General features: G+C 40.7%; 1 protein-coding gene across 1 annotated transcript in view; it reads left to right on the plus strand.

Moving 5' to 3' along the window:
* The window catches only part of Adamtsl3 (ADAMTS like 3), a 294,408-nt gene that overhangs the window by 260,675 nt on the left and 20,690 nt on the right, over nt 1-13,043 (plus strand). The gene's annotated exons all lie outside the window — the stretch shown is intronic.

Genomic DNA, 13,043 nt, shown 5'->3' on the forward strand with positions numbered 1-13,043 from the left:
GGGAATGCCAGGGCCAGAAAGTGGGAGAGGGCGGGGTGGCAGGCATGGGAAAGGGAGAGGCAACAGGGATTTGTTTTTGTTGGTTTTGTTTGTTTCTTTGTTTTTTGGAGGGGAAAAAATAAATAAATAAATAAGTAAATATATGAAAAAAAAGAATGTGAAGGTTTTTGCAACACTTACAAATAGTTAGTCGAGTCAGCTTGGATTTCTTTGGTTTTGGTTAAGACAAAGTCTCAGGTTGCTCAGGCAGGCCTTGAACTCATGGTACAGTTAAGGATGACCTTGAACCCTTGATATTACTGCTTCTTCCCCAAGAGCGCTGGGGTTACTGACATGTGCCACTCTGCCTAACTTGCAAGTATCTACTTTAAGTCATGCTGAGTCAGCATTTGATATTCAAGGTATTTACTAGCTGTCATTGTGTGTAAGAGGAAAGCAAGCAAGAAAGGATTGGAGGCAAGGGGAGGCTGGTGTAATGCAGCGAAGCTTTGTGGTCCCCAGAGAGCTTAAAGGTAGAGCTGACTCATCTGGTTGCTGCGCTGTGTCCCACAGTGACCAGGGCTTCATTCACATGCCTCCCTCAGTTATAGAGATTTTTTTATAAAGCCAGAGGACTAAAAGCAGCATGCTTTTGAAAAGAGACAGATTAAAAATGGAACAGAATGCAGATTCCACAGGAGATTCAAGTATATAGAAAATCCCAGGAGCTAGTTAGTGGCAGAATGAAAAGATAAATTTCTAAGTAAGTGGTGATATGATAGTTGGTTATAAATGTGAAAAATAACCTCTACCCAAAATGATCCTGATTAAATGACTAAAATATGGAGAAATTAAATTTTCAATTAATAAGAGATATGCTTGATATTTGGGAATGATAGAAATTTGCACTAGAATTGCAAATCCTAAATAAAATGCCTGGTGTGTCATGGTGATTAGAGACCTCTAAGAATGCACTTGAACGGCTGCATCAGATGATTTTAAAGGCTGAATTTCATAATATATGACTAATATTTTGATCCGTTTTGCTGTTAGCATTTCAAGACATTGTCAACAGATTTTTAGAAGCTACATATCTGGGAGAAAATATTCATCACACATTGTTCATGATATATAAATGATTGCTATGAATCAAATTAAGCACAAACTGCCAAATGTGACAGTAAGCCAGCTGTAGGAACCAGCAGTTGTTGGAACTGAAGCCCTACGATAGGAAAGATTTGCAGTGTTTCTGTTCTCATTGGTAATGAGATTACAGTAGAGATGATGATGCCCCTTTTGGACCTGTTATATTGGAAAACTTTGAGAGTTTCACACTACTAAGGGTTGGCAAGAGTGTGGAAAAATACAGTTGCAGGTACGGCCAGCCAGAGTGTATGCTGGAAAAACAAATTTAGAGAAACTAGATGATAAGAACCAGAAATTCTTTTTGTGAGCTTTGCCTCCTTGAGGCCAAGGGAGAGCTGTAGGGATGTGCCCCACAGCTCATTGGTGGCTGTGGGAAGGAGTGCAGATTCACCCCTGCTCTGAGAGAAGGAGGAAATGTTGTGGTTAGAACTTTGATTCTAGCTATAGTGTTTTCTTATTGTTTGAAAAATGTCTACAGATCAGATTTAAATGTTCCCTAATCTGGGGTCACTCAGGGCTGGTTTCTCCCAGCCCTGCCTCTGCCCAGTTGTCTCCTTTGCCTCTGCCACACTGTCTCCCCGGCCATTTGTTGTCTGTTATGGAGCGAGTCAGTGGGATAGGATGTCCCCAAGGAAATTCTGCCCTGAGCCTTAGGTCGTTGGCAGGAATGTGGGACAAAATGATAATAAAAAAGAGTGCCGAGGATACCTGGCTAGCTGGAACCTGAAACTGGGAATCTTTAGTTCTCACCTACTATTGGTAATATCTGAGGAAAGAACCCACGGGTGTGCAGCAAATTCTTACAAAATAGGTAGATACACTGTCCTTCACAAAAACAGTGTGTGCAGCTAAACTACTAGCCCATGAAAAACCCAATTATCTATGTTATGGTTTGGAAAAATCTGGTTGTAATAAAAAGAAAAGAAGCGAATAATGTAAGAATCTGTAATTCAGTAAAGCCAGAATTTGATATATTTGAAAAAGGAGTCTTTCATTTATGTGAACACTGCTGTTTAAGTCAAAGTAACATACAAGAGGGAAATAAGTCAGAATGAAAGGGGAGATTTGGGTGGTGTGACTAGCCCTTGGGAAAAGTGTGTCATGTCTCGGTTATGTTCTCATGTCCTCTGAATGCACAACTCTTTCTACATGTCCAGATGTCCAGATGTCCACAGGTAGTAGTGCTGTGTAAAACAGCCTGGATCTGGCCCCATCTTGCCTCATAAATGGATAAAGTAAAAATATGGAAAGAAATCTCTCTTGAAAAGTAGTAAGATGTAATTGATATTTTTTTAAATGGATAGTTAAATATTTAAAAGTCTTAGAGCCTGAGAATCCAGCCCCCCTTTCTTGTGAGCCAGGCTAACAAGCTTTATGAAAGTCAGGTCTCCCACATTCAATGCATTTATTTAAAATAGTTTTATCTTTTTGATGAATCCTTTTTATTGATATGTAGTGGCCTTCTTCATATCTTCTAATCTTGGTTTGGATTCTGTTTCACCAGGGATCAGGGTACTGGTTCTAGCCTCTCTAGGGTTCCCACTTACTTCATAAGTTGACTTTCATGAGTGAGTTGTTTCTTAGAGGTAACAGATATGGGGCCAGTAAAATAAATTTATAATCCTAGCTAGTCCATATAAAAGACACAATGCAGGTATTTTTATGTGCAAGCTCTAAGCCTAGATTAGGCAGGTTTGGAGCCATTCTGACTTATTCTTCAGCTATTAAAGTCCCTTATTACTTGCTGTTTCTCCTGGTCACTTACTCACAGTCCATCTCCTTTCATGGCAGCCTCCTCCACCTCTGCCTTCTTTCTTTCCCTCCCTTCCTCTACCTGCAACACCCTCGCTTGATCCTCAAGTCCCACCTTTCTCCCTCTACTTCCCAATTATAGGCTCTAGACTTTTATCAACCACTTAAATTGGGATGCAAGGTTCATATAACATCACTTACTGTATGTGAGGCTCTGCTCGCGGGGGTGGGGAGCAACGATAACCTGAGTATTTAGCATTAGAATACAAGCAGCATCAGACCAACCCTTTACAGAAGAGCTGCTGTTGTTTTAAGAATTATTTTTCTTTTCTTTTTTGATGTGAATGTGTATGTGTCCATGTGGTTGGGTGTTACGTGTGTGTAGGTCCCCACAAAGACTAGAAGAGGGTGTCTAGTTCCCTGGAGCTAGAATTATAGGCGCTTCTGAGATGTCCTTTTTAGGTACTGAGAACCAAGTTTGGGTCCTCTGGAAGAGCAGCTAATGCTCTTAACTACAGAGCTATGTCTTCAACCACAAGGATCAAGCATTGTTGTCTGTTTGGTTTTTCTTGTTGCTTTGTTTTAAATCTAAATAGTCATCCTCTTTCTCTTTATTGGTGAGAGTTGAAGCTTGTACAAGTAAGATTATCACTGAGAGATGGTTAGTAATTCTTACAGCTTTCTTTGCTTTTATGGTCTGTTAGTATTTGTTATCTCCTTGCTCCTTAAGGAGCTTACACTGGCTCACCGAGTTAGACACGAGAGACTCCCATCTTCATCTTTGTTCATCTTTTCCTGGGATATATTCATTCCTGTATGCTTGAGACTGTCTTTTTTATCCTGTTCTGTGTACTATCCCTTTAACTGTCTTCTTCAGGGCTGGCTTGGAAGTCATGAGCCACTTGTGTTGAAATGCTTTTCTTTCTCCACCAGTTTTCAATGTATCTTTGCTGGATAAAGCAACAATCTTTGTTGGCAGTTGTTTACTTTTAGGACTTGAACCATACAGTTCCATGCTGTCCTGGCTTTTGTTAAGAGGTCTAATGCTATTCTGATGTGTTCTCTTTGTATATAAATTGGTATCTCCCACCCAGCCTAATATGGATAGGGACACAGACACAGATGTGCATGCAACACAAGCACACACGTATGCACGCAGATAAACACACACACACACACACACTCACACACACACACACACACACACACACACACACACACACGGGGAGAGAGAGAGAGAGAGAGAGAGAGAGATTTGTGTTTTTAATATCTTATGATGAATTCTTGAGATATGCTTTTCTGTATCTGTCTGTTTGGGGTTCTTAATGCTTCTGTTATTAAATGTCCATTTCTTTCTCTAGGAATTTGGGCTATGATTGCACTGTGCAGATTTTCTATGCCTTCAGTTGTTGTCATTGCCCCAGCTTGTGCTTCTATCCTAATTTGGTTTTTGTCTTAGTTAGGGATTGACTCTGTTACTGTGATTAAACACTGTGACAAAAAGCAACTTGGAAAAGAAAGGGTTTGTTCTTCTACTTCACATCACTGTGCACCATCAAAGGAAATCAGGGCAAGAGCTCAAACGTGGCAGGAACCTGAAGGCAGGAGCTGATGCAGAGGCCAGGGAGAGATGCTGCTCCCTGGCTTGGAAATCAAGGCAGGAACTCAAACAGCAGGAACCTGGGTGTACGAATTGATACAGAGGCTGTGGTGGTGCTGCTCTCTGACTTGCTTAGCCTGCTTTCATTATAGCACCCAGGACCACAAGTCCAGGATTGCCACTGCCCACAATAGGCTGGGCTCTTCTGAACAATCACTGTAAGAAAATGTCTTAGAGAATCACCTCCAGCCCCAACTTATAGAGGCAAATTCTTAATTAAGGTTCTTTCTTTTCAGATGACACTAGTTTGTGTCAAGTTGATGTAAAACTAGCCAGGACAGTCTCTTGATCTCATAGCAGGGCTCATGCACAGTGGTAGATGCTGCTCATTTTTGAAAATTGATATTGAACCTTGATCTTGTTCTTCTTCCCTGGTACTTTGTTTTGTATACTTTATTGATGAGCTTTTCATTTCCACTACTTATATGACTTTTAAAAAATATTAATTTCCAGCCTGACCTTTCCTTCCATGTTGTGGATTTGACTGTCCATTTTGCTAACATCCCTCTCTCTGTTGCTCTCTCTGCACTCTAGACTGATTTTATTTCCTTCTTCAGATCTCCTCTATTGTTACTGACCATTTTTATTAGTAAACTTTTGAAATCTTCATCCAGAGCCTTGCCCATTTCAGTATCTGGAATGTAGTAGTTGAAGAGCTTGATTATTTTGGAGGCATGTGGCTTCGGTTTTTCATTATTTTTGTGCTTTGTGTCATTATTTGTGTATTTATTGAACTGACTGTCTCTTGGATTTAGTTGGGGATCTTATTGACCAGCCTCCTCTTATGGGCTCAGTACAATTGCTCTACTAATGTCTGCATGGGTAGGTGCTGTGCGAGTGTCTTCGTTAGGGTTTTATTTCTGTGAACAGACACCATGACCAAGGCAATTCTTATAAGGACAACATTTAATTGGGGCTGGTTTACAAGTTTAGAGGTTCAGTCCATTATTGTAAAAGTGGGACCATGGCAGCATCCAGGCAGGCATAGTGCAGGAGGAGCTGAGAGTTCTACATCTTCATCTGAAGGATGCTAGGAGAAGACTGGCTTCCAGGCAGCTAGGATGAGGGTCTTAAAGCCCATGTCCACAGTGACACACCTACTCCAAGAAGTCCACACCTCATAATAGTGCCACTCCCTGGACCAAGCATATACAGAGCATCACAGTGAGTATAATTTAAGTAAAACAATCTCTTAATTTTGGAAACTATTTTTGCTTGTTTAACATGATATATAGCAATAAAAGAAACATCTTTTTGCACATAACTGCCTACCTTTTGATGTTATTTTCTTATAAAACACAAACAAACCACAACAAAAATCAGCCAAATAGGTCATGAGAAAGTCAATGGTTTTGTAGCTTTATAGGGCATTAGAGTGTGTATAATATTTAATGCATCACTTCTAAAATGCACTTCTAGAAAGTATAAGCTTATTGCTGTGTAGGGTTAAGCCCTATGCTTCTGTCATTACCTTTGGTAACTATTGATTTAAAAAGGGTAGAAAAACAGTACATAGAGGTTACATACATACGACTTAACCAGCCATCCAGGACGTGCAAGCAGTTGGTAGGAAATGTGGGCCTCATTTGTACTGAATTCCCATGCTTGGTGTCCCAGATGATAAGTGAGGCTAGGGTGAGGCCTTCATGCATGGGATCATAGTCAGTTCAGAAGATTAATATTATAAAATGTAAAGGTATTTCTTAATTTCAGTCTTTACTGCCTAGGTTAAAATATTTTGGCATATACCTAGGAATTTTGTTGTTAACTTGCCAAGTTATTAGCTTTCTTTACTGAGTTGAATAATGCCTCTTTCAGAAAAGGATCTTGAGAAAATATTTGTGGTGATGCAGGATTATATGGGTAAATTCCTAAGATAGTCTCATCACCCCAATTGACTCCCATTGTTCCCATTGACTATTGGGTTATATTATACATGATGATTCTGAAATGTCTCTAAGTCACAGATCACTGTGATGAAAGCAAGAGTTGGGGGGGGGAGGAAAGGAAAGGGAAGGGGGAAAAACATCTTTACCAAAATAAATTTACCTACATATTTTTATATGTGATTTTCAGAAAATTTAAAAATAAAATTTGAGGACTATCTGCTTATTCCTATTTTATGAATGGAAGACATTGGTTCAAGATAAGTTAAAGATAATTACTTTTTTATCACTTATAAATTTGAAATATATACCATTATTGTATTTTACTTATCAATTTAGAAAGCCATTTACAATCCTCAAAATATCTAAAAGGATAGATTCAAGTAAAGTCTGTTTAAAATGACACTTCCACTCAAAAATCCTCCTCACACTGATTTTTTGTTGTTATTGGTTTCGTTGTTGTTGTTTGGGTTTTTTGGTGTTTTGTTTTGTTTTGGCATGTTGACCAGAATCCCCCTGTAGATCATAACATATACCCTCCAGATAAGTATTCTTTTTAAATGCAGATTCTAAAACTGGATAATAGCTTGTCTACCTACAGGCCAGTGTAAGGTGAATAAGTTACCAAAATGCTGTTCATGTGGCTAAGCCTTAGAATACCCACTGTTTTCTGTGTAGGACTCTTCTCCCCATGCTCAACACTCAGAGTCAGTGGTGTATGCAGTGTGTGCAGTAGCACATGTTCAATGTCATGTGTGCACTACAGAGCATGCTCAGCAACAGCTTATTTCATTGTGTCCGGTTGGCACAAGCCCTTGTCTTTGCATGTAAGTCTTCAAAGAACTACTGAAGGGATCTAGCCATGGAATAGTTGCCATAAAACTTTGTAGCCTGTAGATGAGACCCTAGAGAATAGTATGCAGCAGCTCATAGACTATGGCTAGCAGTTGGAAAGAACTGCCCAGTCCTTGAAGCTGAAGCCGAGTGTCCTGAGAGGTCAGGATTGACCCTCCCATGCAGAGAACTTGGTGCCATCCTCGTCCATGACACAAGGAAGCTTTGAGAAAACTTTGAGTAAAGACTTTTAATTACAGAGTTGGGAGATAGATACCATGATTTCTAAATGATTTCTAAAGCCTCCGCACAAACTGCTGGGGGTGCTGATAACACCAGTCTGTTAGCTCATTTCTAGAAAAAGGAATGTACATCAGTAGCTATTCAAGAGAGTGCCACCAATAGTAAGAGCCATAGCTTTGTATTTGGAGTTCTGAATGTACTCTCCATGATAACCAGGCCTTTCATTTCCAGAAAAGACAAAAGAGCATGCAGTTACTTCTAAAGGATATTCCTCAAACTTCTGCTGCCTGATTGGTCCTGCAGTTGAAAAATTTGTTATCATCACTTGAATGTCTTGTCTCAGATGGCAATGCTGTTGATGGCATTCTTATTTATCACTACATATACTGATGACAACTCTCTTTGTTGTTGCCTACACTGTGTTTAGTAAATCTCTTACCTTATATATTGACAGTGTCATTGTGTCATGATTCCCCGGGGCAGACAATATTAGTTTAGGCCTTCATTTGTTCTAGAGGAGGGGATAAAAGGACTTATAGAAAATTGTGAAATCGCTGGAAGAAACAACGGATAGCAGAAAGGCTCAGAGATGCTATGTATTCATGTGAAGAGCTGGCGTTGTAGAACAGTCTGCATAAGCCAAGGATTTTATAGTGTGAAGTATTTCATGGCCTTTCAAGGATGGAGGAAATTTGTTTTTTAAACACTGACTACTTTAAAGACACCCTTGAGGTCAGACTCTGTGCAGTACATGTTTCACAGCCTCTAAAGGGCTGAACTTTTCCCACAACATTCACCTTCCAAAAGCCATTTCAGAGTTGTGGAAACAGACTGCCAGATATTTCAGAGCTGTGAGTCTTATGGGAATGCCTGTCTTTGAGGTTAGACAAATAAGTTTAAGTCAGTTCTGACATGTCAGAGCTATCCACACAAAGTAGACATTTGTAGTTTTGAAAGCCTGCAAAGTGTGGTACTGTGAAGAATCCTGCCTGGTTACACTGGTCTCTTCAATCCTTTGAAAACACTAGCAAATAGCATGATGTGTTTAGGTGCTAAGTTCCTGCACTGTCTTCTTAGCAATTAGGCTTTTGTCTCTCCACATCTAAAGCCGCGCTTCATGAAGCATTACTGTGCAGTGTTCCTAGCAACTGTAGACTTTCACTGACTGCAGACTCAGCATCATGTACTTATCGTACAGAGGCTTAGGTCCAAGTATGTTTGTCTCCAAGCACTGTGGTTCAAGAGTTTGGGCGTTACAGAACCTTCGGGATCCACTTTCTGACTGGTCTGGGCCTCCTTGCTTTTGGCTACCGAATTAAGCTGTCCAGACTCTTCTGCCCCCACCATTCAGAAGCAGAGCAGGATGCTGGGGCTGCTTTCCCCTACCAAGGTAGCTGTCAGCACCAAGAGCTTAAAGATGGAAGTTGAAGATCTGCGGATGAGACAAAGTGTCCCGCTCTCTGGACATCTCTGCTCCTGGCTCTCCTCTGCTGTCGTCATTTGGACTGCAGTAGAAATTAGAAATTCTGTCTCTGGTATATTGCTCTTTCCTGTAAAGATGGTGCCCAAGCCTTCCAAGATACTCTGAAGGAAAGGCTTTGTCCTCCTTTTAGAAAGCCAGAGTTATTAATATTGGGCCCCAAAGAACTTCTCTGACTTCTCACTTGTTCTGTTGCTTTAACAAGTTTCCTGTGGTTAGGATACCTGAGGTGAGTGAATCTGGCTGGGATTTTCCAGTGACTTTGTGCTAATTCAGAGGCTGTCAGCTGGAACCACATCAGATTGCTGAAGGAAAAAGAACCGTTTGGAAGGAGCTCATCCTGGCTTACTCTCTTGAAAGTCAGTCTTCAGTGTCCCAGCTTCATTTCGATCCAATGTTGGAAGGAACACTGTTAATATGTATTTCTTGGGTTCTTAACTACTCAAGGATTTGTAATCTAACCTACTCATTAGGAATTGTGGGTTAGGTTTAAGTGTATGAATCTGGGGGAGATACAGATATTTACTTGACAGTGCCTACTACTGAAATTATTACTCAGCATTATTCGATAAACACTGACAAGGAAATTGGATCAGAAATGTAAATACTGAGAGATATAAAATTAGAACCCTCTCAAGTGATATAATTGTTTGCCTTCAAGAAATAAAATGTAGCCTTCCTAGTCCCCATTTCTTTTGAAAGATTTATTATCGTTTATGTGTATGTGTCTGTGCATAACCGTACATGTGTACATATGTACATGTGTCCTCAGAGACCAGAAGAGGGCAGCAGATTCATGAAGCTAGAGTTATGGGCAGTTGTGAGCTGCTAGACATGGGTGCTGGGAACTGAACTCAGGTTCCCTAGAAAAGCAGCAAACACTTTTACCCACTGAGCTGTCTCTTTAGTCCCATACTGATGCCTTTTCAAAAATAAGTCAGAAAACAATTGAAAACCTACCTAAGTCATCTAGTAGGATGATGGAAACAAGATGAATAAGCTTCATAATTTCCTTTAAGTGAGAGCACTCAAGAAATTTATACCCCATGTACCTATTTGTACATATGGTCTTGTTTTCTATCACAACCAAATCCTCCAGTGACTATAAGATGCTTAGGAGAAAATTTATTAAGAAATGCAGGAGAGCTACCTGAGTTCTGTTTAAGAGATATTCTGAATCTAATTATGTGTCTCTGAATCTTGCTTTCTGCATTTAATAACTGTGAACTTAGGAAAGCTAAACTATTCTACATATATATGTACAGGAAAAGCTAAAAATGTACATTCACATGACATGAGCACCCTCTGGCTGTTTAGGATAAGCCTAGTTTTCCCAACACAATGCAACATTTATTGATGTATTCATTTTGAATTGCTGCTGTAACAGATTCCTATAAACTAATAAGCTGAAGACAACACTAATTTATTATTGAACAGTTCTTTAGGTCAGTCAGTATATGTGACTGAACTGACTGCACTGTCTAGGGGGGCAAAGGTCAGATGAAGGTGCTGTTGAGGGCTAACAACTATCTGGAGACTCAGGGGATATACCTCCCTCTATTTTTGGCAGAAATTAGCTCCTACTCATTGCCAGATTCAAGGGCCCACTTGCTTATTACTGTCAGCAGGAAGCAACTCCCAGACTTTAGAGGCTACCCGCATTCCTTGGCTCTTGGATCCCTTCATTTCAAAATCACCAGTGGAGGGTCATGTCCCACATACATGAGGCTAAATGCTTCTTCAGCCTCGTCTGTCCTACACCACCCTGTTTTACATCAAATACCACTCCTGTTCCACTTTTCTGATGTTCAGGCCTCATAGGATTGAATTGGTCCATCCAGATATAAGCATCTTATTTTAAAGTCCTCTGACTTATAAACTTAGTCATATCTGTAAAACTCCTTCACACCAGGACTTACATCACATTTATTTGATTGTGTAATCAGAGGATGAGAATCTTGAGGGAACAGCTTTAAATTTCCCCAATCACACTCAGATCATTCAAAGCCACTGGATTAGAGATAAAATTCCTAAGAGCAACCAACTCAGACTCAGACTTGGGTTTCAGAGCCCTCGACTATTACATCTAAACGTGATAGCATTCCTGTTCTTATTTCACATTCTGCTCACATTTAAGGCTGTGGAATCCAGTGTGGTGTCCAAAGTTAACAAAGCAATAGAAGAGAATGAGAGCAGCACCATCCTCCCCACCCAAGGAGCAGCTTTTACCTCCTGTTCCCTCTTCTTTAAGAATGGATTTTTTTTTGAGAAGTCTTTAAAAAGAAAATTCTTCTCTCACACAATACATCCTGACCATAGTTTCCCCCGCTCCACTGCTCCCAGCCCCCACCCACACATACATACCAGTTACCCCATTCTCCCATATCCACTCTCCCTCAGTTTCCCTTCAGAAAAGAGCAGGCCTCCAAAAAACAACAGCCAAACATGACAAATCAAGATGCAGTAGGATAAGGCAACAGCCCTCACTTCGAAGCTAGACAAGGTAACTCAGTAGGAGGACATGCTCGTACTGGTAGGAGTCCCACAAAAGCATTAAGCTAACAGCCAGAACATATATGCAGAAGGCCTGGTGCAGACCCTTGCAGACCTTGTGTTTGCCAGTCCAGTCTCTTTGAGCCCATACATGCCCCACTTAGTTCGTTTGGTGGGTTATGCCCTCCTGGTGTCCTGCATCCCCTCTTGTTCCTACAATCTTTCCACCACCTAGTCCATTGGATTCCCCGATCTCTGAGGAAAGAGACCCCATGGAGAACTCCAACATAGACTTTCTCTCCACCTAATGTGTGGTGGCAACTGAACAAAGCACCAATGCCTCTCCGATGACAACAGAACAAGGCACCAATCTATGAGTATAGCAGAATATCATTATAAGTCACTTAATTGTGTTTTTGTTTTTGTTTTGTTTCATTTGGCCAGTTGTGTCTGGTTTTCTGGGCTATACTGGGGATCCAGGTAGTATAGGGGATGGGTTCCCTCTCGTAGTATGGATCTCAAGTTAAACTAAGAGTTGGTTGGTCACTCCCACAAGTTCTGTGTCACCATTGCCCCAGCACAACTTGCAAGCAGGACAGATTGTAGGTCAAAGGGCTTGTGGCTGAGTCAGTGACCAGGTTTCTCTTTCAGTAGTCGAAGAGGACCTTCCCATACCAAAGAGAATAAAGCTTAGAGGTGAAGGTCCCATGTAGGCACACCAGCTCAACCTCTGTGTTCAATGAGCTGTATGAATGTTGTCCCTGGGCATGGGGCCCTGCTGTCAGTTAGGGAGAGCAACCCTCTGTGGCAAGAACAGGGAGTACTTTGTTTGTTTTGCTCCTTAACACTATTTAAAAGTTAAAGCAAACACATTTTACGCCCTGAGTATGTGCTATGTGTACATGTGTGTGCATGTGTGTGGTAAGCACTTGTCTGTGGATGTCTGTGGAAGCCCTAAGAGACTTGAATGGCCATATTCGTATAGTGGATGAATCCTGAATTGAATTCCAAGGCTTAGCAGAGTCCTTAGCTGTAAGTTGGAGTACACAATGACCACCTTCTAGGAAGAAAGAGTGTCTATAAGAATTTGAAAATGCCACCAGGCTCTTGGGCTGTGCCTTCTGCCTGCTGCACGGTACTCTGCACATGTCATGGCAATAGTAGTGAAATGACTTTTTTCAGAAAGTCATTGCATGCTCTCCAGCCCTGAGCACTTTAGGAAGAGAGGCTATCTCTCCAACCAGCTCGTAGTGCAGTTCCAGGTACTACCTGAGGCACCCTTCACTCTTAAGAATCAAGTGAAATTGTTCTGAGATTGAATAGCTAAACATAATGTAAGACTCATCAAGATGTGGATGAAGGAATTTTTTCAGCTCTTCCATCCTCCTCTGCATCCAGGCTCCTGTGATATTCCTTAACTCCTCTGCCTCACTAACCCAGACTCAAAACTTAGCACTTATTACTCTTGTTCTCTGAAGTTACTTCTTAATAAAGCTCATTAATTAAGAAAAGCTGTTTTTCCAAGGATGATATAAAAAGGAGAATATGTATATATATATATATATATATA

This window comes from Mastomys coucha, unplaced genomic scaffold, assembly GCF_008632895.1.
Source record: "Mastomys coucha isolate ucsf_1 unplaced genomic scaffold, UCSF_Mcou_1 pScaffold21, whole genome shotgun sequence".
In the NCBI taxonomy this organism is placed as follows: Eukaryota; Metazoa; Chordata; class Mammalia; order Rodentia; family Muridae; genus Mastomys; species Mastomys coucha.